General features: G+C 41.1%; 1 protein-coding gene, 1 long non-coding RNA gene and 1 pseudogene across 11 annotated transcripts in view; all 3 read left to right on the top strand.

Moving 5' to 3' along the window:
* Positions 1–4,847, top strand: part of LOC147227797 (uncharacterized) — a 101,438-nt gene extending 96,591 nt beyond the window's left edge. For 6 of the 10 annotated variants that reach the window (XR_015107009.1, XR_015107011.1, XM_086157943.1 and 3 more), the window contains one exon: positions 421–4,124. The gene's annotated coding sequence lies outside the window, so the exon portion shown is untranslated. Of the gene's footprint in view, positions 1–420; positions 4,125–4,812 lie in introns of those variants that run through there. The other 4 variants (XR_015107007.1, XR_015107008.1, XR_015107006.1 and 1 more) reach the window with 4 other exon arrangements.
* The window catches only part of LOC147227795 (uncharacterized), a 412,630-nt pseudogene that overhangs the window by 352,744 nt on the left and 38,677 nt on the right, over positions 1–21,209 (top strand).
* LOC147227796 (uncharacterized) lies at positions 9,597–16,441 on the top strand. The gene is made up of 4 exons (XR_015107012.1): positions 9,597–9,704; positions 9,907–9,961; positions 11,674–11,795; positions 13,827–16,441. It is a non-coding gene; the product is annotated as an uncharacterized LOC147227796 (long non-coding RNA).

Raw genomic sequence — 21,209 nt, 5'->3', positions numbered from 1 at the left:
GTTAGAAAAAAAAGTGAAACTGAATTCCCACCCCCAGTCCTTCTGCATGTTGCGAGGTTATGTCGGTCTAAAACTCATAAGGTGTGTGATTGTGTGTAAGTGTGCGTGTGTGTGTGTGTGTGTGTGTGTGTCTGTGTGAAACACCAGTCACCTTAAGCACGTACGACCCATGGTCATCTTTTCCTATGAGCACCACTTTGGATGGTCTCACAACTTCCTCTGACATTTTTGCACCCAGTAGCTGCTTCTCACATCAGTTAATCATGACTTTTAAGCCTTTGTAGCACTGGGTATTTCCCCTTATGATTGAAATGTTAACCTTCAGGGTAGGCCATGCTCTTTATTGTCTCATTTTTTTCCTCTTCTCCTTGTTCTCCTCCTCCTGTTCCTGTTCCTTTTCCTCTGGTTTCTTTTTGCCAGTAGTCTCACAGTGGAGCCATCAAGCCATTAGTGAGCCCCGCACAGATAATGAAGCCAGGGAGGTGGTCGGAGCCGGTGTGGCCCATGGAGCTGGAACACAGATGGAAGGTAGTTTAGTGTAATTACCTGGCTATGGGAGCAAGATAGGATGCCCTGCATCGTGAAAGCCTAAGCTGGTGAAGAAAATACACCTAGATGGGACATGCTTTGCCCGTGGAAGGAAAAAAGTTCTTCCAATCATTTCTGACAAAAAATTAAAATTCCCATTCTTCCCTTTTTTTAAAATTTTGTTCTGCAAGTGTACGCACACCTTGCACATATGTATGAATTTGAGATTTAGGTCTTATAGAGGGTAAATACATCCTTAATATCTAAACTCGTGGAGACTTTGAAGAGCCTATGAGGTCAGGTTTTAAATTATGGTCTGCACCCACACCAGGCTTTCTCTCCCCGCTCCTGTAAATCCATTTTCCACACAATGCATTTCAAATCAAAGCAGCGTCACCACAACATGCCTTAGGAAACATTAAGCCATAGTGCGTTACTTTCATGTATGATAGCATAGCCCCTGTATGCTTTGATGTACTCACTTTTTAATGCTTTATTAATAATAACACACTGACTCCTTCTCCCACCACGTCGACTTCTGGTGCTCCTTTCTCTCCTCCTGAACTACATCCCTGCCTCAGTCCCTTCATCCCTCCCCAGCCTCTGAGCTTTGTTTTGGGATTGGCTTGTTTGTCTTTGGGAGGGAATTAAATTTAAGAATATGGGCTTCATCATGAAGAGAGGGACAAAGACCTATCAGAGGGTAGAGAGCATAAAGAGCAGCATCGCCATTGGTTACTGTTGAAATCAGGCACGTCTTCATTTCTTCCAGCCATCCTCTCCAAATGCCCAGCTTCCTTATATACTTCTTCTTATTCACGCCCAAGGAGAGACATGGGGAAGGGAATGAGTGCAGGCATTTGTGGGTTTAAATGTGTATATGTAAAAAGGTTGTATGTTGCTATAAAGCACTATAAACCTGATGCAGAAACATTAAAGTCAGCATTCCCTTTCTTTAGAAACTGGTCAGGATATAAGAGGTTGGGTTATCTGCAGATTTTTGTGTTGAACCTTAAAAAAGATGGGTTTATAGTAATGATCCGCTTAGAATGGAGATAATGTTTTTTTTTGTTTTTTTTTTTTGTATCTGCAGATACCGTGCAAAAAAGGGAAACGCATCCAAAGACACACAATAGCTGCGTGGTGCACTCTGACATTCTGTCTCTGGCAATTTCAGGGCAATATTGACATTTACTGCAATACTTAGTCGCTTCCAATGTTCACATGTGTGCATATGAATTAAAATGCACTCATTAATGCTTGTTTTGCTGCATTCACACACGGGAACTGACATACTAACGCATGCGCACAAATACAGTCAGCACATCTGTGGATTCAATTATCTGTTTTTGTGTTTTCTTTCTGTTCATGTGCCTTTTAGATGTCACCCCCCCCCCCCCCCCCCGCCACCATGAGGAATATTGAATGTAGCCGTTTCTTGTTCTAGCCCTCGATTTCTGCTGCACAGTTACTCGTATCATTGAGCATCATTTTGCTGTTGCATTCTGCAAGGAATTTATTTCCTGACAATTTCAACTTCGTTTGAATTAATTATAGTTTGCCAGTTTCCTAAAGTTGATTACTGCCCAGCAATCCATCGAACATTGTCAATGCATTGTTTTTGCAATAGTAGTGATATACATATTATACAGAGGGTAATATAAATTATTGTCTGTAATCTGTAGCTCAGACCAATAAGACAATGGGTTTCTGGTGGAAATAGCGGCTTGTACACAGTCGACTCATCTTGACTCCTCTCACCTCCTCACCTATGATAGCCTCAGCTTCCACTCTGCCGTCTTTGGCCGGATTGGTAGTTGATACAATCCCGGATAACACTATGGGTCTGCTCCAAGTGTCTCCTTCTTGCTTACTTCCTTCCCCCTGGTGTACCATTTTGACAAAAGAATACATTTCCTTTCTATTCCCTCCATCTTTTATAAACAGGTTAAGGACACTGAGTGTAGCAAGCTTCCCTGAGACAAGCAAATGGGGAGAGTGACAGATCACTTCTTTCAAAACAGTCAAAAATCGTCTCATGGGACAATGTAGTTTTGATTTAATTACGACCTCGGACCGGATATCCTCATACACGGAGGTGAGCTACCACTTTTTTAAAGACAGAGTGAAACATACAATCAAGATTGCAAAAGCATAATGCCGAAAAAAATACCGCACCTTGACTATTCTTTATTATTTTTATGTCATATCGTGTGTATGTCTGATATGATAAACAATGATCTTAAAGTACGATGGAAAGGTGTGGGCATTTTCATTGCAAGGTGATGGACATAAAAGTTTCTTAAGAATAGTTTAAATCCCTCTTAACTTTTTGGCTATTGGTTCGGATACGACTCATTATCATTAACCAATCAACATATCTGCTATAACATGAATATATCTCTCTTGCATTTTCCCTGTTGGTCAAGTAACAAATGGCAAGGCTATTAAACACACATTTTATCTCCATGAGGGCTGTTCGACAGTTAGCTCCAAGAATAAATATTAATCAATCGAGATTTTTGAATCTGATTTCTAAGCCCAGAATTTTTTCCCCTCCAATACATCAGCAGATCTCAGTATGTCCGCTATTCTTGTGAACAGGGATGAGAAGGGAGAGGATATAAAGGTCCGATGAGTTTGGCAAAGAGAGGATGGAGGCTGAGACAGATGGCATGAAGTCTGCAGCACTCTGGCGTGCCTTGCCTGGTGCTAAAATCCTCCTCTCTCACATTCCAACAAATCCTACCAGGAGGCTGGGGAGTCTGTCACACCACACCAAGGATCCACACAATTCTCTTCACCCTCGTCTCTCTCCCCCATCTCTGCTGCCCACCCAGCCAAGCCTCTGACCACTGTCTGCTGCCACCTTGATGGTTAATATATATGTTCACACACCAACGCTCAGATAGGCGGGTCATCGGGGCCTTTCCGAGCCTGATGCAACACAGTGGACCGGGCGGGGTTGGCGATGGTGCGCTGATATAGGGATACACATCTGAACACTTTTATGAAAAAGAAACTGCGCGGCTTAGTTGAGAGTAGTGGCCTTTGCTGTCATTCCACTGGGCCGAATCATGTGGGGATGACTCTACAATCCATTCATATCAGAGGAGGAAGACATAAGAAGCTTTCTGATTAGTTTCACCACAGCCCTTTTTAGCCCATGGTCTTGAACTGAAACACTGTAGCCAATCTCAATCCTAACATACACAGCTCAGGCCCATATTTCAAGGCTCCCCATGGGCCTTCAAATCCAAAGTGGACAGTAAGTGGAACCGTGATTACAAACATCGCACAAGACCAACAACTGGATCACGAGCACCACATGATATCTACAACACAAGAAACTATCCTTTTAATTTTTTAGGAATGCTTTTTTTCACGACCGTCTCAATGTGGTTCATCCAACAGGAACAACCTAATTTGTTTTATACCGCACTCTCTCACCACATCTCAATCTCAATATCTTTCTGCATGCCTTCTGTTTGTTCTAATGAATGACTTCTGAAATGAGATGCCGCTGTGAGAAGGTCAGAGGGGGCTACAGAATCACATTAGTGTTAATGATAATAAAAAGAACATTCTGTGCTAAACCTCATGGATGTTTTTCCTCCTTCTCTCCCCATATGGAATGAATATTTTATCTGCTATTGTTCTGAATATCTTTACATTGTGGCATTTGAAGCTGATGCAATTAAAATGCACAATAAATATTATGTTGCTTTTACAAACATGGTTTACTAACAAAAAAGCTGCAGTGATGAAAGGTTTACAGCAGTGCGCCATCTGGGTTACAAAGTACACAACCGAGCACCACATCAGGCACATCTTAGCTGCGTGGAGTTGCATAAGAAAATGTATTCCCTGCGGTAACTGTTTAAGTGGACGACACATAAAACTCACAATGCAAACACTATTGATGTGCATATTGTGAGCGTTATTGATGTTGATTTTAATATGGGGATTTTTCTCATGTTTGCAAGATAAATAGATGTTGTTGCTTACAAGTTCTGTTAAGACTGATGCGTGAATTTAAAATATTGAACATCAGCCAGCTTTTTTTTTTTTAAACGACATTGTCGTACTTGAGAAACACAGCATATTTACAAATAGGAAGTTATGAAGGTTATCAACACTGTGCCAAATCTGATTTTGTGGCAGAAGTTATTAGTTCAGGTTCTCATACTAGTCAACACCACTCAACACCAAAGTATTTGTTGGGGTTGTTTACATGGATGTGGCATTCACAAAAAAGATCATTAGTGCCGTTCCCTCCTACAGCCGCACACAAAGATTCACTGGCTGTCCTTCCTAAGAGGCAGGGCAGCATGGCATCGCCTGGCTCATTGGCACCGCAGCTGTCACCCACAGGATGGGCAAGTGGCAGGGTCGATGGCTCCGCGGCGTGGCTCCTGGCAGCATCCTTTCCTTCCTGGCCCGGTGAAAGGCCAGGGGTGGGGAGTCGGCCTCTCGCTGCATTGATCGAGGGCCAACCCTCCATTAGCCACCGTCAGAGTTAAAGGTCAGCTAAGGCCAGTAGATGGGTCCTGTTTGCGCATCCTATGGAGAGACTCATTCTCACACCCAGGGAGTGAGTCCTTGTCACTTTGGTCTGAGCTGCCCCCCGCTCCTGGTGGCCGCATGAATATGCCAGTTCCTTTCAGAATATTTACCCCCTCCCTGGTGGGGTTATATGTCCAGTGGTCTCTTAGATGTTGAACTTCCTCCCTCCCTTTTTTAATGTCAACCACATTATGCACTGTTGATGCTTTTAGAGCTATAACTATCCTCTGCTAAATTACGTGAGCCTTCCTTTTAATTTTCTCCAAAGAAAATTGCTTAATAAATGAGCAGGCCCTGATTTGCACTGATGATCACACAGCAACACAATTGCCTCAAATTGCTCAACCAGAGATGATGCACCACATCATGCTCCTCACTGAGTGGCAACTACTGCCTGGTGTGGTTTACATTAATGCACCCAGGCTGGGAAAAAGGGATAATTGTGGTGCTGAATGTTGTAGAGGCTGACAGGATCCATTTCTTGACTTGTCAATTGCAGCATAGAGAGGGTTGTACCACTGAGGCAGATGAACTCTTATCATATTGTGCACACATGTGCGCACCATGACACACACAGATACAATCAGCCACACTCCGCATAGAGATGATTGTCTTTTGCTTCTGTCAGGTATTTTTTTCTCCAGCCAGGAGACCTCATCCTGGGAAATTGAGCAATTTCTGATTGAAAACAGTGCTGGTAATTAGAGCACTTATTATTTGTAACCACTTGGCATTGCATTAGTATGCAAAGCTGGCAGCCAGCTTATCTTGGGGAAAACGTTTGTTTCCTTAATTGCCCTCTTAGGACAAAAGTGAAGGGGGTGGGTGGAGAGAGAAGAGAGTAAAATGTTAACGTGCTGCAGTAAGAATGGGCCTGGTGAGATGAGGGGATGTGACTCCCTGAACGCAGGGGTTAAACTCCAGTAATAGGCAGCACGCAACACACATGGGCACATGCACAGGAAAAGAGTAACAGTAGAACACTCAGACACACAAACACGGGCGCACACATTCATTGGCACACAGGCACACAAACACAGACAAAAAGATGTGGTGGGCGCACACATTCCGGGACACACACATGCAAAATTAGGCCCAATTAAGTCCATAGACACGCTGAAAATGTAAAATCAGATGTGTAAAAATATTATTTGGTATGCTACTTAATTAAAAGAATAATAAAGGAGTGAGATAATTTAGATACACAAAGATAGAATTATAGTGTGACGAGTGTCCTTTTCGAGTATTTCGGAGTAAAATGAGGATAACGCTGATCCCAGTTTGCATTTTATTCCACGATGCACAGGTTAATCGACGTTTCTGGCATTGTTTGTTGCTATCACTCCTTACGGTTTGAATGTAAAGCTTTTCAATATTATCCTGATATCCCTTTGTAGCTGAAAAAAAGTGAAATTTGTTGAATTCGTTTCCAGCGTTCTGTCACTTTTGAGAAGATGAGCACTCTTGGATTTCTCAAATTGCTTGTCATCTTTCTGTCAGATGGGTTTTCACTGACACACAGACACCAGGATCTTAACTGGACCCTGATGAGACAAAAATAAACATATTTACACATTGAAATGTTACTTTTTTAAGTCAAAAGTGAAATTTAGGTTTGAAAAGATGCAAAACAGTCTTTTTTTGGGATACTTTGAAGTCCTTGCCATGATTTCCAATGATTGTTGGACAAGAGTATTTGGTATATCTCAGAGGACCAGATACATTTTCCCTGTTATGACATACAAAGGGAATGTTGTGTAATTAAAACTTTCTGACTCCAAAAGCAAGTGACTGATTTATTTTAAAAACCCTCTGTTATGTTTTTTCTTTTTAATAAGTTAAAAAAAGAAAAGAAATTGAACCTAAGTAACAGTGAAAATCCTATGAACTATTTCTAAATGTAATGTGCCTCCTCACAAATTGACATGAAGAGGGAAAAAGAATTATAAATTCAGAATAATCAAAGTACAGCCATAATGTTCTGTTTTAATAATATTAATAATCATAATAATAATAATAATGCGTATTATAATCATTATTATTCTATTTGTCATTATCCAAATGTCTTCATTTATTACACTTGTTATTATAATCATTTGATGACTGATAATCTAGAAAAATGCAGCACTTTAAGAATAAATTGTATACATGTAACCATTTTATTATATTTAGCTTTTACTCGTTCATCATGTCGTTCTGTTAACGCTGCCAAAATCGTAAGAACAGGCGGCCTTTATCCGTCAGATTTTGATTTACAATCGACAGCCTATATTTTTCGACTGTCATCTCACCTATTTCAAGGTGAAATGGCGCTGCTCGAATAAAGAACAAAAATGTATATATGCAAATATTAAAAAAAGAATTGCGGGATTAGCCCTCAAACAGAAAAAGATTAATTTTAGGAACAATTCGGGCCTGTTGTTTAAATTTCAAAATGTTTTATTTCGCTGTGAAAAAGTTCCCGTGCCACAGGTGGGCAAGAATCCCATCCAGACTCAGGCCTTTTGGTTTCTCTAATTCGCCCTTTCATCAATTGGTCACATGGTAAAAATAACTAAATAAATCTAAAACTATGATCAGCTTTGGGGAAAACAAATTATATTATACTCTTATTTAGTAAAACTGGAATGAACTGGTAGCTGCCGACAGTGTCGCCTCTTTGTTTTCGGAGATGCCCCGCATTCTTCACCAAACAAAACCAAAAGAGAACAAGATGAGGGAACGAGTGGATGCCAGAGGATGACAAACCACGATTTTCTCGGCTTTCCTAAAAAAAATGCGTGGTAAAAAATAAACATCCTGACCCTGGCAAAGGTGAAAAGATGTCAGGCGCTCTCAGTGAATTTCACTACAATTGAATGATTTTCACACAATTACTATTCACCGCTTATGAACCAGATATGAACCAAAAAACGACCGAACGCTAGAATTAAGAGTGTTCGTTAAAATGCTGCATTAATGCTTGTCTGCGTGTGCGTGCGTGTATGCGCGTGCATTCGGGAACGGCCCAACCAATCATCCGTGCATGACATTTTACTGAAAAATAAGTATAGGGGTAGGATTGGGGGGGGGGGTCTCTGTTTTACATAGCCCGCACGCCATTCTAAAATAATATGTCAATGTGCGTGTTTTTTATTTTTTATTCTGACGGGTTGAAAAGACAGATTTTAAATGGAACTACCAAGCGGTGGGGACTTTAGATTTAGTTCCTCATTTTCTTTCCTATTTCTAATTACAATGGGGCCTCTAATTGATTTTTTTTTTTTTTTGCGACGTTAAACGGCGCGCTCCTTCAAACGCCTCCTCCTTTTCCTCACTTTCACCTAAGATTTAAATAGACCTCCTTCATCTTAAGGCCAAAACGACTTTAGGAGAAGTGGATCAGTGTCAACGTGCAGCTGTAAATAACGATCCAACAAAAGCGGGGGCCAGTCCGTCCCTTATAGTCTACAAAGCACGGGGCCCAGTTTACACACACACACACACACACTCACACACACACACACACACACACACACACACACAAGGACCCTACGCTTCATCTTCCTCGCGGACTTGATCTAGGTACACGTCCCCACCCTCCTCATCAAAATGAACGGCCAAGAGAATGCTCATCCAGAACCACACACACACACACACACACACACACACACACACACACACACACACACACACACACACACACACACACACACACACACACACACACACACACACAAACAATTACGCAACCCTTACCCGCTGATAATCCTGATAATAAAGCTGCTGTGTCAGACGAACACGCTTCACATCCAGATCACATTTCCTTTACGCACTCATTTCGGGTTTATTTTATTCCGATTACCGGATGGAAAAACGGATTCAATTCAGCAGCTTCATCCATTTATTTTAACCGAGGGAAAAAAAAGCATGTTAAGATGAAAGTTCCTTTTGCCTGAGTAACAGTGTGAATAAAAGTGTGACGCACATTTATGCATTTATTTTATTTCTGGATTTACGGCTATTATGCAAGTTTTAGCTGCAATTTGATACACAGGCCTGTTCCACCCCCAACTCCCAACCAGTCGCTTGCTGATGCCAATTTATAAATAAAAAATGCTAATAATTTCATAATTGATTTTGTTCGATGCTTCCGGTGACTGTTGTTTGTTGTAATTTCATTTTTTGGTTTCAACTGTATTCATGGAAAAATGAGTTCTAGTATTTTTTGCACGTTACAAAATAAAGACCCGGTCTTATTTGTTGATCGATCCCAATAATTGGAACGCGTGTATTTTTTTATTTTGTAATGCATTATATTCTACATCCGCCCCCCCCCTCCACAATTTAACATAGTTGGGAGTCAACGAAGCAAACAGCAGCCGCAACAATTCCATCCTTTTTTCCTCTTCGTTTTTAATGAGCACATTTTTTTCTGTCACAGCGTCACTTTGTGAGGCTTGACTTCAGATTACCGTGGAAACGTGTCAATAAAAAGAAAAAAAAAAAAACAGACTGTAAAGGGTTAACGTGACAGCATAGGGAACAAAGATGACTGAGGAATTGATGTCTCGTCAGCTCCATCTTCCTTCCAGTATTTAGGCAAGAAATCAAGAATTCTGGAAGCTGCGGTGAATATTTTTTTGTCTTAATTACTTTCATTACAGCCCCAGATTTGCGGTTTATTCGCCCCAGATATCCCCGTCTGTAGGTGTGTTTCACTGTCTCCGTAATTGCATTTTCCCAGGAGGGTTAGGTAATTACTTTGGCACAGCCAGGTAAATTGAAATATTCTCCTTTAATCCCCCCCTCCCTTTAAATCCCAATTCTCAGTACGCGGAAACGTGAGCGGCTGAGGAGTCATGGGGAGCCGCGGCTGCGTCTTCAGGTGAGCGTTTGCGTCGCGGGGCGAGTGGGGAGGGATGGAGGGATGGAGGGGAGGGTGGGCGAGGAAGAGGAGGAGGGTCTCCTCTCGCCGTCGTGGGCATAAAATAAGATTACTCCATCTCAATCGGCCCCTTGTTTTTTCTTTTCGCGTCGCAGCGAGTGGGGGAATCTGCGCGTCGATTTCTCAGCGCTGCGTAATTTCAATTTAGAGGTCAGAAAGTGCGCCTTTTCTGGCGTGTTGAACAAAATAGCAGACCCCCCACCATTCTCGAACCCCAACACTGGAGTCCTATCACATAAATAATTAAAGCTTATGTTTTAGAGATACGAAGAATTCAGACCAACCACATTGTAGGTTGCCTTCATCAGGTTCTATGTCAAATTCTGACAAAGTGTCTCCGTATGCGGACATTATTTTTTTTTTCTCTAAAGCTAAATCATGTCAAAACATGACCCTTACTTATTTTTTTTTAGTTCTTATCAGGACGCGATTAGACCAAAAGAGAAATTAAAAACGCATATCCAACAAAATCTTGGGTCTTAGGAGGATATATACATTTTTTTGAAACATAGGAGTCAATACCTCAAAGATGGGGAAAAAATGCAGGCTTGTGTTTTCCATGTTTTTAGATATTTCGCTCACGTAAACACGGTAACGAATATTTTTTCCTACAACCCAGCTGCCTGTACTAAATTTTTACAACAAGTTTGTATATTTTGTTTGTCATGATTCCGCTTGGATATACCTTCCTTGTATCTTCAATTTGTAGTCAGCGAGAATAAGAGGCAGAGTATCAGCTCTGGCAGCTCCCATGTCAGTCAGTGCTGCAGTGGGTGACAGAGAACAGCACAGGCAGATAGCATGCTAAAATCACATCACTAGAGACCCCAGCATCAAAGTAGACCCAACCTCATATTGAGTGAACTTTTAAGCTCGAAAAGACTGTGTGACATCAGAGCGCCTAAAATGTGACTGTCATGTTTTTCAAACTTAGCCGAACACCGGCTCAAAGATTTGGGAACTATTGAATGGCAAGTGCCGTTCAAACGCAAACACTAAGATTATCTGTCTTTGTCTTACGGAGACCTCAAAGTCCAATTAGATTGAGAGATGGCGGTGACAAATTTGTCAAAAATAAGATGATAGATATCACTTTAGGAGTGAGTGAACACGGCTGGGGACTTCACTCCAACACAGACATTGACAAGGAACTGTCAGAAAATGTGTCATCTTACGCAGACCTGCCACTTGACAGGACTGTATCTCAGGACTTAGACTGATCAATTCCCAAAACCGCACCGCTGTGATAGCGGTGCTTTATTTAGGCAACTTTTTCCCTTTTTTTTTTTTTTTTTTTTTTTTTTTTTTTTATGAAAGTACTGTTTGCTTGGATTTATCGTCAACTCTTCGTTCGCTTGGCGAGGCCGCAACATCCCGAGTTTGAATCAAACTTCAGATAAAGAGAAGTTCCAAGAAACTTTAAACAGTTAAGTTTGACCTCTCAGTGTTTTCATTTGGACAAGCAGAAGTAGCATTCAGCAGACATTATGGCCTCTGTTGTTTAATGTACACCAGTCCCTCACACCTAATACTTGTCTCATCTTTGGCCACTTTTTCTAAAGTGATATCTGATACTCAGAGCACTTTCCTCTTCAAAGTAATCTCCTGTTGTGCGTTGTGACCACAATTGTGTCAATCTTGTTCTTTCAAAGCTTCATCTGGGTGTCAACTTTGAGTAGCTGTCTATAGATGTCTCCAAGTTGAAGCTTTGATGGCTGGTCTGAAAACAGGCGGATGTATTATGACAGAATCTAAAGAGGGAAAACAATTTCCGGTGAGTTGGATGAACATGAATGATTTGTGAAATTGCATTTCTAGGGGGGTAAAAAATGCAATTGATCCTTGAAACAACTGGAAGGAATGTTTTGTTAAGTTAAAAGGTAACACGTGAATTCCTGATTAACTTTACATCACAATTATTTACGGATTTCTGATTACCTTTAATAAATATTCTGATGGTAAAAGTAAACGTTGACTAAGCTGGACTAGGAATTAATCCACCTTAATGACGGTTATGGCTGTGTTCTAAGTGCTGAATGGATTTAGCTGCAAGTCAAAAATAAAAAAAAATGGAGAGAGCAAGACATAGGGAGTTCTATGGAAAAGGTAAAATAGATATAGGCAATCACACACATTGCACAGAAATTACTCAGCTCCAACTCGTTTTTATTAGATCCTTTATGCAAGGAATATATAAGAAGGTTCCAATATGTAAGAAGGTTCAAAGTATAAAAACCTTCTCTCTGTATGGTGTAATGTTTTTTTTCCTATTTTGTCAAAAAATTACCTATAGTGAGCACAGACTTACTGACTTCGGTGGAACAACTCAGTGTTGTTCTGTGCAAATTTGCTGATATTCTTCCATTAATTAGTAAGTAAGTTGTCAATGACAACACCAATCAGTTTGGTATTTTGATGATTTATCTATAGAGGCGCACATTTGTGAGGACAAAAATTGAAATTCTGCTCATCCAAGCCCACCATTTTATATATCAGATTATCTTGTTGAAAAAAAATCTTTTCAGTGTATTCTAACTGACAGAAAAGGGGAACAGCTCATCGAAAAAGCCTCAAAACTAGCTCGGTGCGAAAACACTTTTTGATAGTCATTCACTCACGTCCATGTATTTTTAAATTGCTGCTTATTACAGCCCCACCTGTTAGTGATTATTCCAAAAAACAACTAAGGAAAAAAATACACCGGTTTTGAGCATTACTGATCTAAGTATGTTTCACAGTGTTTGATTATTTTTAGAGCCTTAAACATAATAAAGTCAATCATCTCTTTGTACGTATGTCTCGTTGCTGCTGGATATTTATCACATCAAATCTTGCATTCCACGTTTTAGTGGTAGTTAATGTTAAGATGTTTGCTGCCATGCCAGAAAAAAGCAGGGTCTTATTCTCAACAATACCTATTTTAAAAAGGTAGTGTTTGAAGTCAGAGGCAAGCCATTGGAAATGATCAGGTGACAATGATCAGATGAATAGAAGGGAATCTCAATAAACTTTGTCTTGAACCATGCAAGGTTCAATCATATCAGTTGAGTTGTTTTGCATAACTAAAAGACCCTGGTTCTAATCCTCAAAGGGTTTGGGGCCTACTTGGCAGTGCACTGTAGTCATTCAAGGTCACAACCCGGTAGGAAATATGGGCTGTCATAGCAACGCAAAGATGCCTCTAAAGGCTTAGCATAATTCTTTCCTAATAGAAAAATAACAGCGGCAAATCCCATCCTTAGTGAACTGGCTTATTTGAGCGAGGCAGACTCCCACCTGTGAAGCACATAGTCACCAAACCAATGCGCTAAGACTATGATAAGATGAAAAAGAGCCCACCTCTGGATGGGGATGGGCAGCCTAAGCTCGAGCTAAATTCTTTCTCTTCTCTGAACCTGAAATCAGTCCAGAGTGTCTCTGGCTAGTCTTACATTTTTGAAGCTGGACAACATGAGCTGCCAAATGAATGATACTCTCTATATAGTGCTTAACTTTGAAGTGCTTAAGCCATACTCTTGGAAAAACTGAGAAAAAACTAGAAACCCGAATTACATAGGGTCAAATCTGCGGCTAATTTTAGGACGGCGGGAGGAATAAAAATCACTGAGAATCTAAAAAGACAGACGCTGAACGCTTAGTTTGTTTTATATCTCTGAATGATTGGCCCCAAAGTTCTCCAGATGTAATAGCAGAGGGAAATGATGATGTTCAAAACATGCCTTGTAACCGTTCTCTTCATTATGATAGCTATCGTAAAAATGTGTGATCTCCCTCCATTCACCCCCTCCTCCTGTGTTGTTGCCAGGAACCACAGAGATGGATTCTTGTCACAGTGAGTTGCATCAGGATGATGAGCACCAGGGACAGAATAAATTACCATCACACGTTAGAGTGGGAGTCATGTAAGTATCAGCAGCTTCTGCGGTGCCTTGCGCTCTGCTTATGGAATTGCTGAGGAGCGATATTCGGCGATGTCTCCCAGACGTGGCAACTGAGCTACAATCAAAGGATTTGTCAAATAATTACTGTCAGAGCTGGCTATGAAAATCACATCGTGGCCAACATGGTTTTCTGTCAGAGGTATACATTTGCTGTAGTGTCTACGATAATGAGGGTGAGTTGTATGGCGATGCGACAGTGCCGTCTACCTGAGTCAGCAGTTTTGCATTTTGAGATTTTATTTCACTATATCCACAGCATCGTTCAGTCGGTATAACTACCGGCAAATACCAGCTGTGTGTATTTCATTAGTGCCGAAATAACACTCTTAACATTTACCTGATTTTCCAATATTTTTCTGTTTTACAGCACCGAGGCGTACGTGGTCAAGATGCCGGATCTGAATGCCACAGAAAATGGTGATAGAAAGATGGCTTTTCATGCAGGGACGATCATGTTTTGACACGCTGGTACATAGCATAAAAATCACTAAACAACGAGACATATTTTTGGCTTGGTAAATCAATTTGAGAGTAAATTATGTTTATCTTAACATCTGGTACTTGTGGTTGTGATGACTATCAGGGTGATTAATTTGTGCACTAAAGCAACGTTTTTTGTCACGCAAATGTGAGTGAAAATGCTTTCTATTCTTATTAGCTTCATTTTTGCTTTTGGGCAAATATGCAAAATTTGTATTAATATTCAATTCCTCCCATTATGTGAGAAGGGCTTTATAGTCACATATATCTCCATTAAAAACAATATCTTTTTCCCCTTCTTTGCACCTTGTCACTTTGCCAGCGCCACCTTGAGCAATGAAAACGCTCCTCATCAGATTCTTCGTGTTCCTGCGGCTTGCCTATATTATGGATTGATTTGCGATGGTATCTCAACATTAAATAGGAAATAGCATAATGGCTGTTTGAAGGACTCAATTTATCTGGTAGAGCAGCTTCTATGGTTGGGTGAAGACCGCTGTCGAGTAATTAAATCAACACTGTATTAGTGAGAGGCCATACTCACATCCCCGAAGGGAATCCCACAATATGTCGACCTGTAAGCCTCCTTATTCTGAGTCTAATGCGGATCACCTTTTTACATCAAAGCCTGCTCAGCACCGTGTCTCCAAGATTCACATCTCCATGAAAGAATGGCCTCTGCTGAGATATGGGCACCTCTGGCCTCATTTACCGCGCATCGTCCCTTTCCCCTCTCCAGGCCCGAATCCGAGGATAGAGTGGCTATCTGACGAGATCACACAGAGAGGTGCGGGAACTTAAAGGCAAAGAGTTACTGTGCATCCTACCAGGAGTCTCAAAAGGTTTCTATTAAAACACGTTCAATATGCCGGTCAGGGCTTTCAAAGTGCTGCACACCCTCTAGCCCCGGCAAACTCAAAGGGCATCAGTGCACATTCAGTAAGGGGAATCTGGCGCCCATTAATTTAATGAGTCCAGGGTATTAGTATGCCATAGCCAGCTGTGAAGTCTCCTTTTTTTCATCTCTGGTGGAGTTTTAAGGAAAGATCCACCAACTTGGGAGTGACAAAGGAGAGCAGGGAACGAGGTGCGCTCATCTAATATGAGATCAATTTCTAGCTGTCAGCCCTCAGAGGGCAATTTCCAGTGGTTAGGATGTCTTTGTGGAAGCTGGAAATCTGATAAAGAATACAGAGAGGTAACTTTACTGTCACCGGGAGAATTTTGTTGTCTCTTTATCTGAATTGTTTCCTGGGAAATGAAACTTGTAAAAATAAATATAATGGGGCAGACTATTGTCACCTGGAGACGTATTTACATGACATTTCTGGAAACATGCTGTAGTCATTAGACCACGTTTCCCCATTCAAATCTGGAATACAGTCATATCTAATTAGACCGGAAAAGTCCAATGTTGATTTCACGTTTGCAGAACGGGAACAGCTGACCGAGAGATAGACATGCAGCCTGGCGCTGCTGAGTGAGCTGACAGGCATCTTGACAGTCACCTGTAAGAGATTATGGAGACAGTGCTTGCCAGGGCCTGTCAACCAGGAAGTAGCTGCTGCTGGAGCTAATTAAAGCCACAGCAACACGGTAACATAGCACAGCTCATGGCCACATCAAACACTCCGCCTCATGCCAGTCTGGTATCTCATCTCTGGGATGTCGAAGCCTTCTGTGACCTGAGCTTGGAGCCCACTGGGGCCTGGAACTGACCTGAGACCTGTGGGGTGAAGTAATGTGGTCGGGATCACTGTGGGGTGCACCTTGTCCAGACTTACCTGTGTCTTTGTATCTGCATACCAAAATGTGGCCATGCGGCTATGCAAGCGTGGGTGCGTGGACTCTGACCTGCACAAAAAAGGCAAAGGGAGAGTCAGGGTGAGAGGTCAGGAAGAAAGGGGAGGCTTAAGGCAAACACACGCAGGACGCATTGGCTGAACATGATCAGAGGAACACATATGGCTTAGCTGAGGGGGAACCAGATGCCCTCAAATGCCCGCGTGAAATATAAGCTTAATGTAAACATGTTACCAGGAGCACAACGTATCACATAAGCGTCAGTGTAAATTGAAAAATTCCACGGATCTCTCGATATGAAGTGCTAAATTTGCCCGTCGCTAAATTAAACCGCTTCAGATTATCAAAATAACACTGACCACAATCACAATGAACAATCCTACTGGACAATATCACCCTAAGTCCACTGGGATAGGGTTGTTCAAGCCAATGTTCATAGGCATTTAAAAAGAGAAAAATGATAAAAGGAACAGAACGCTGACTCTCTTCAGCCCGTCTGGCTCCTCAGAATGTCAGTTCTATAGCCGGAGTGAAACCAGCCGGAAAGCCAGATCCCAACAAATCTCCCGTTAATCTTTTGTCCGCCAGTCTTTCAATGGAGGTGATAATATACGAGACATAATATATCACTGGGTGGACAAGAATCTCCTTTAGATTTCTCCCCTAAAAGTCGCTTCTTCCTCAGTGTCTCTTTTCCCTTTTCGTCTTTCTGTTTATTTAGTGTAACTTGTCTCTGAAGATCAATGATGGCATGGTTTAATAAGTAGAATCACATAGGTGGTGACTGAAGCGGTGATTCAAATTCAAATCTAAAAAGAGTGTGGCAGAAGGGTGTGGGCGTGAACTGATCTGTCCTTGTTAGGTGGAAGGCTCTGGGTGCTGTGCTGTGGTTCTCAGGGCTCACTCTGATATCTATGGAGATATTTGCAGTATAGCGGTGCGGGGGGAGGGATCCCTATGGAGCCCCGCTGCAGCGCAAGGGCCACCTGAAGCAGGTCCCTGTCACCAAGTGTCACACGCAGGGATGGCATATCATGTATGGATGCATGCAGTCAAACCTGTCAACATGCGCATCAGTGCCATCACTGTCTCCGAGAGAGGTGAGCACAACACCACTGATGGATGCGGAGAGAGGACACGTTTTCTTTTTTCTGGTAACAGTTCACAAAAGCAGTGAGAAGTCAGTGCGGCCCGTGATGGATATTTCACGTGTCTGCCGAGTGGAAAGTCGGAACAAAACGAGAAAGCCCTTGATGGGATTTCAGGAGACTCGTGTTATTCGGTTACCCTGGGCAGCACAGGTTCTCTTGTTTTGTATAAAAAAACAGAGCGAAGGCAACTTTCTGCTCGTGTCTCTTCGCCTCGTGGACAGGGTGACTTGCTGCGAGGGTCTGTGCGCTCTGTTATTTCAGCGGTTGTGGTGTGGTCTCAATCTCTTTACACATTTCACTGCCAGGCTCCTCTTTACGAGGCCTCCCCAAACTGTGTAATCAGCAGATGTCTTTATAGTGCAGCCCACTGCCACTTGCACACCCTGCATTCTTTGCCAGTTTCATTTTTTGGCGGTGTGTGATTTTTTTTTTTTCCCATTTAGATTATTATTAAAAAACCCAGCAGCAGCCCACATTTATTTTGGTTATTAATGTAGGTTTGAGCGCAAATACTGCTTCACTCAGCTGTCCGAATTCCTATGTCTCAGTGACACATCCTGAGCGTAGATTAGTCTTTTCCATTGTACCACAGACCTGCTGATTTATGCGCATTGATGTGGAGTTGTTCTATATCATTCTTTGACCTTTTCAAAGACAAGGTCAAACCCACCAGAGCTCAGTGTCTGTGTGTTTGAATATTTTCAATTAGATAATAACTAAAGAAAAAAAATGCCAAAGGACCCCATAATGTCTGAAGTTACATTTTTCATGACAAAACAAAACTAGCTCAATAATTTGAAATACAATAAGCCACAAATTGAATAGATACAAAAAGGTACCTGAAAGGGAATACACCCAATACAGAGGGGTGACTAAAAATTCGGCTTTTGCAGAGCTTTCACTTTAGTTGACATTGAGAAAAGGATAATAATTCCGAACCTCCTACTTTTTAGAATGAGCGAGTTTTTGATCTATAGTAATGAAGGCTTCATTTCTTTTTTTTCCCCTACTTATCCAAGTGAATTGCTGTGGCCGAACATTGGAAAAACCTTTTAATATAATACAGTCCTGTTAAAACACCAGTGTAAACAAGCATGGCAACAATAAATATTTTAACTGAATTATCTCAGACAATGTCAGTTAACTGACTGATTACAGTATATCATCAAAATTTTTAACTTAACTACTGAATTGGATCATACTTAATGTTATAGATGTATCTAAAAATGGATTTTATCATCAAATAATGACTGACATAAGGGTGCGCAATTAAGATATAAATTACGGTATATATTTAATGAGTTACATCAATTTAAAACCGCATTTGATTTGGTGAACTAATTTATTTTACATTCAGAGAAATTATTGTAAGAGGCCGTAACGCAAGGATTCATTTAAAACTTGGATGGGTACATACACACACTAGTACAAACATAGTACATGACTAATAGGAGGATTTCAAGGCAATAGAGTTTTATATGATTATCAATTTAATATAAGTTCAACAGTTAAGCTACAGATATGTTTTACTAGTTTACTAGCCTGTGGTGTGTGTATAGATTGACTTAGCACTGACAACAAGCACAACAAAGTATGTAAAAGTACTTACACACACACATGTGCAAACACACACAGGCACATGCACATACACTCACACACCCATAAAATCTGTTTTTGCGGTACTTGTGATCGTAATCTAGTAGTAATTTACTTGATAATGTCAGGAGCCCTGCCAATGCTTGATGAGAATATTTGTATTTCATACTTAAATTCCATTTGAAAAAATAATTATATTTTGGGATTGCTTCATTGTGTCTGGCTTCAGAAAAGACATGGTGGCCGGCATTCATTTAAATCACACTATTTCAACAGGATAGTGCTGTTACAACTTCCACCTCTGTCCACTGGAGAGCCAGAGACAGTTTGCCTAACTAACTTTTTCTGCACTGGGCCCGCTGATGAGATCCGACATGTCTAAAACTGATGGGACATGTGGTAAATACATCATTATGAGCACCACCTGGGCACCATCAGGCCACAATCATGCCAGTCTTTCTTGTCTGTCACCATCTTTAATATTGTTGTGGTGGTGAGGTGACAGACTTGTTATGGGAAGGGTACTCGTGAAGTGAGCTGTCAAAATTAACAACATTTCTGCTATGTTTAAGAAGCAAAATGCGTAACGCGCTGAGACAGCAACTCTAATCCAAGGGGGGTGCCGTGATGTTCAGCGATGTTCATTACTATATACCATGGTAATAATTTTAATTTCTTCTTTCAGGGCTTATGACATAACCCAGTTGTGCAGAGATGTAGCTCATTGTCATAATTATCTCGTACCAAGACGTAATATAATGTTCATACTTCTGCTTAAATATCTAATCTGACCTTTGAAAGCAATTCTGTTTATGACAACTCTCACTTTCAGTAATTGGCAATTTTGCTCGTATAATGATATAGTATGGCTGTATGTGTGTGTGAGTGTGCACGCGCGCGCGTTTGTATTTGTGTGTGTGAGTGTGAGTGTGTGTAAATATTTTTGTGGGTTAGTGTGTGTCTCATAAGTGGGGATGTTAGACATGTGCATTTGGCAAGTATTTTTTCCACTCCATTTGGTGACAGATTGGGTTTAAATAACATTATATCTTCACAGTTGTGACTCACAAGCCTTAGCGTTACAAAGTCAGGGTGAGGTTTAGCACTTCAGATGAGTAGGAAGGAGAACCAGGTCTTTTAGTTTATCACTTTTTGCTCGACTTATTTTGTGACTCAGTCGGTATCTGCTACATGAGCTACAGCACATCTCACATTTCGATTGATAATTTTCATTTGCAGTCAAAAATGCCCTGTAACTGCAGACAACTTTGGGCAGAAGACCTTGCAGAAAAACCAACGATACTGACAATCTGTTCTCATTAAATAAAAAAAAAAAAAAGACATGAGTTACAAACTTGTTTTTAACAGACGTATCATTAACGCTGCTGGACGTGAACAGTTACCGACGGGGAAAAAATCTCAAATGCTTCACCTTGAGTACAATGGGTTGTCCCTGAGTGGTTCTGAGCTATCATGTCAAAAACTGCATAACCTTTTCAACATGACTATGGATCTTTTTTTTGCTGAGCTCATATGAGGCTGCATCCTTCTTTAGGTTCATGTAGGAAGTCAGGTTTATGGAGCTTCCCTTGTATCGCTGCTAAGGGTTACCCTAAACCTGCACTATGAGTGTTGCTATAACTCCCGGAACCTCTACGTTCCTGTCAGTTCTGCCAGCCACAGCCATATTTGTTTTCTGACTAACTGCTTTACAGCACCTCCTGGTGCTCTCTGCAAGGAAACTTATTTCCGATTGCAGCATCCCTTTTCACTGTGTTCCAAATTATACTTTTTGAAATTTACAATGAACTCTACGTAAAAAATTAAAAATCTGTCAATAGCAGCTGCAGACTCATATGGTTCTTATAATCCGATTTTTGTGAATGAATTCATTGTCATAATTTTTTTCAAAGATTTACTTTCTGTACGTTGCTTTTTCATTATCTTTCTATATCTCTGTAAAAGTCAGACAGTACGACACATAAAACATCAACTGCAGTGTGTTTTTAGCAACTATTGTGGGGACTTCCTAAAAGATATTACGGATGTGGTTGAACGCTTGACTTTACGCTCAGGTTTGGTGCACTTGTTCCACCCGTATGCCTCGTACTCAAATACAGGGCTTAAAATGAAGACTAGAGTGGGAATGAAAGCTGCTACTACTGCTTCTGGGGTGGGCACGCCAGCAGAGTATCGTTACTAATAAAGACAAACATA

The sequence above is a fragment of the Fistularia commersonii genome, chromosome 13, assembly GCF_037954325.1.
Source record: "Fistularia commersonii isolate RoL2024-O1a breed Wild chromosome 13, RoL_Fcom_v1.0, whole genome shotgun sequence".
Taxonomy (NCBI): Eukaryota; Metazoa; Chordata; class Actinopteri; order Syngnathiformes; family Fistulariidae; genus Fistularia; species Fistularia commersonii.
Note: the sequence above shows the minus strand (reverse complement) of the source record. Positions and strands in the feature narration are given on the sequence as shown.